The sequence below is a fragment of the Triticum aestivum genome, chromosome 1A (genome assembly GCF_018294505.1).
Source record: "Triticum aestivum cultivar Chinese Spring chromosome 1A, IWGSC CS RefSeq v2.1, whole genome shotgun sequence".
In the NCBI taxonomy this organism is placed as follows: Eukaryota; Viridiplantae; Streptophyta; class Magnoliopsida; order Poales; family Poaceae; genus Triticum; species Triticum aestivum.
In genome coordinates, this window is record NC_057794.1 from 7,014,791 (window position 1) to 7,019,003 (window position 4,213).

The following is a 4,213-nucleotide window of genomic DNA, read 5'->3' on the forward strand; positions in this document are numbered from 1 at the left end:
TGTCTATTGACTGTGTATCTGGCCGGCAGGGCCCGCCTATCAGGAGCCAACGTAGCATGTTATGCATGTATTCACAGAATAATGTTCAGTATGCACTACTAGAATCTGGTTTTGTTCTGAGTTCCAAGAGTTCGCTGAGTTTATTCTATCGGGAACTCGGTGAACTTCTGTCTGCCGAGTTTGATCCAAAATTCGACTCGGCAGCAATAAACAACTCGGCAGAGATATGCCTTTGCGAGGTTCTGATGCAAAACGACTCGGTGAACAAAACAAACTCAGCAGAATATGAATTTCATGGAGTTCTGGACGGAAAAAACTCGGCGAACATTGACATGTGGGCCACGCCTTGCAGCAAGCGACGGAGCCGTGACGGCGCACTTCGTTTGTTGAGTTCCTTCTAATGGCAACTTGGTAAACATTTCCTATTACTTAATTTTTTTAAATGTAATTCAAGGGGCATATCTTTTTCGAGTTCCCGACAGAAAGAACACGGCAAACAAAACTGGTGGTTTAGACCCACCTTGTTTCTTAAGGAGGGGTGGGACCAGTTTAAATTGCCACATCGTTCACAAGCAGTAAGGTACAATCATCATTACACACTTTGCGGAAGATATGACTGTCACTATGAATCTTCTCCGCTTAAACATAAGTAGAAAAAGAAAATTCATGGTGACAGTTTGTATCCCTCACAAAGTAAGCATTGCTGACTGGTCTAGTCTTTTTTGAATCATAGTGACTGTTTAATTAATACCGTTCATATTTTCACTGAGTTTTTGATAGAATGCACTTGGCAGTATTAATGATTGCGGGCCCTGTCCAGCTGAGTGCGCTGCGCTGAGTTTGGCACTCGATAAAGATTTCACCGAGTTCAATATGTGCTCTGCCGAGTTTTTTCGAAACTCGGCATAAATGTCGATTCTGGTAGTGATGTATGTATTTACAAGAAAAAATCATACTACATGTATATCAAAAAGAAATGTAAAGAAATTAAAGAAGGAAAATTTGAAGAATACCGAAGATCTAAAAAAAGATAAAAGAAATCGGAAACAAAAAGAACACATAAAAAAAGAAGGAAAACGAACAGGACGTGTCTAAACTATGATAAAAGAATGTATGCGGAAATCTGTTGGTGCTCTCTATGTGCCAGGATGCCACTCTTGAATGTATGCCTCTACTTTGACGCGAGCATGTCTGTGCCGTAGTGGTTAGCTTGCACACGCGGGCCGGCGCAGGTTTGATTCCTGGCGGCCACGGGATTTTTTTCCTGTCTTTTATTTGTTTATTAACGCAGAAATAATGTAAAGTGTGCGTCGCTTCGCAGTTAGGCCTAGAAATCCCGGCTCGGAGGCTACATCGATGCAATGGCAGGCATCGTACGCCTAGTCAACATATAATAGGTGGACAGTGGTATCCTCAGCTCATTAGAGTTTAAGCCTTGGTGTTCGCATTTATCCTGTATTTATTTCAGTATTTCGTTCCGGCGATGCGCGTTCAGTGGGAGGACATGTTCCCGTTGATTACGAGGCGCCTGCGGTAGCTTCGTAAAATTCCAGGATGATATGCCGGCTCAATCTCTCGAATGTGCTCATAGGAGTAGGGTGTGCATGCGTGCGTTTATAGAGATGAGTATGTGCGTGTATATATGAGCGTTTGTGTTTGTACTGATGTTCAAAAAAACAATAGCGTCAGCTGTTAGCGCCTTGCGTTGAGAGGTAAATCTTAGGTGTTTTTAATTAAATAACATTTTTTCATCTATAAGCGCCTAGTTGGGCGCCCCCATTATAGATGCCCTAATTGTACAATAGTCAATTGCTGGTGTATTGGTCGTGTCGTTCGACGTAACACGGGAGGTCGCTGGAAAGAAAGGGGGTTTTGTGCAAAACAACATGTCACATCGGCCTTTCACAGGCGAGCACTGACGGTCAGGTACATCGTCAGGAATAAAACCCTTTTTTTCCCGGAAAAAAGATGCATCATCAATATGCGTTTATATGCTGTTTAGACCGTTTTGTAACAGACTACCGTAAACACGGTACTGACATACAATTTTTATTAAAAATGGTACAGATTCGTAACAACTGCCCCAAATATGATGCCATCATGCAATTAACTGGGATGATTCAGGTTTGCTGGCCCATGGTCACGGGTTAGGCCAACTCCAATGCACGGCTCCAAATGGTCCGACCGCGTTCGTTTGAGGCTAAACGGACACAAATTGTGGTCCAAGGCGCGACCCATTCCCGGCCCAAATCTAGGCCGTGTTTGTGTTGAAACGGTTAGCGCATGGACGGGCGGATGCGCGCCCTTGTCCTTTCCTGGCCCACCCGTCGGGGACACAATGCTCCTTTTCTCTCTTCGTACGCGGCCTCCCCCCGCCCGCACACAACATAGTCGCCTCCTTGATGTCCGGTCCGGCCGCCCAAACCATGACCGCCCCTCGCCATAGCCACAACACGCCCGCGTTTTCGGAGGAGTTCTTGTCGGTGTTTGGGCTCTTTGTCGCTGCATCCGGTACTAGGGAAGCTACGGCCACACGTGACGCCCATTGACCACGACACCTTTGGCAGGCGCTGCAAAAGCTGTGGGCCGAAGGCTGTCAACGCCAACCTTGCCTATTGCACGGGGAGCCCAAGGTGCTCTTCCCGGCCACATCTCCACCACGACTGCAACGTGTTCAACACTTTGCTCACAAGGTACCATGGACAGTGGGGACGAGTATTTTTTTCCACAATTTCATTTGTTCATTGGATGACGAAAAGCTCATGGTTTCTACACCGGTCGTCAATGCGCACATTGCTAGGCCGCCTCGGTTCAGGGGATCAATCCCGGGGCATGCTCCGGCCTTGAACCGCAATAGGGAGAGCTGCAACTTCCTGCTCTATGCCGATTGCTTTGAGAATATCGCGCTCTTCAAACCACATCAATAACGCCGTCGCTTCCGGATGGCGAGACATGTATTCAATCGTATTCGGGAGGGAGTGGTAGCATAGACCCATACTTTGAGTGCAAAGACGATGCCCTTGGCAAGCTTGAGTTCTCCTCTTACTAGAAATGCACTGCGGTTATTCGCATGCTTGCATATGAAATTCCAGGCGATCTTGTGGATGAGTACATACATACGAGTGAGTCCACATGTCTCTAATCATTGTACAGTTTCTACAAGGACATGGTGGCAGTGTCCTAGTACCTGAGAGAGACAACTGGCGCTGATACAACCCGGTTGTTTGCGATCAATGACGATAGAGGCTTCCAGGATGCTTGATATGGATAGCATAGATTGTATGCACTGAAATTGGAAGAATTGCCTATTTATTTGGCAGGGGAAGTACAACAGACATGTGAAAGGTGCCCCTGTCATACTAGAAGCGATGGCTGATATGACATTCTTTATTCGGCATGACTCGTTCTCACAATGACACATCGAGCAAGAAAGTTGCCGGCACATGGATCCAAAGATAAACAATAAGGCAATGACATACATCTATGTTGATTAAGCTTCGTTTCTTCAATAGAGTCAAGGTCTTTGCATGACTACTATTTCATGCACGACTGAACACTAGGGTCAACCCTGCACCGAAAACACATCATCGACTCCTGCATCTACCTGTGTTGCAAGCTCGAGGAAGAATCTACCACCCGCCTTTTGCTTGGCTGCCCCCTCACAGTGAGGATCTGGCATTGCATGGCATCAACTATCAACAACAACAACACACCCTCAAAAAAAAAAAAACTATCAACAACACGGTAACCTCGCCAGCATTTCAGACCTGCAGCTCCCCCTCCAGCTTCACCACCGCGACTGGCATGCATCCTTTTTATAACAATAACAATATTATGGAAGATTTGGGACGGACGAAACGCAATGGTCTCCCGCCAATTGGACCAGCACAGTTCCAGCAGGCTAAATAACATCCTCGACGACATCACCACTTGTTCTCATCGATTCTGCAAATTCGGTCATAAGGACGACGTAAATGCTTGGTATCTATACCTTTCCTCATGTATTCACTTTCTTATGTCATCAAAAGAAAACTGTTTGCTCAAAAAGAACAATAAGATATATGGGAGCGAGGTAATTTTCATCTAATTTAACTCCGCCTATCAAACTAAAACCCTAATTCTTAACATGTGGTTCTCATGTCACTATTGTTTGTCAGATAATAAAGTCCATAGTTTCATGAAGAGTAATTGGTTTAATTTCCCCATCAAAAAG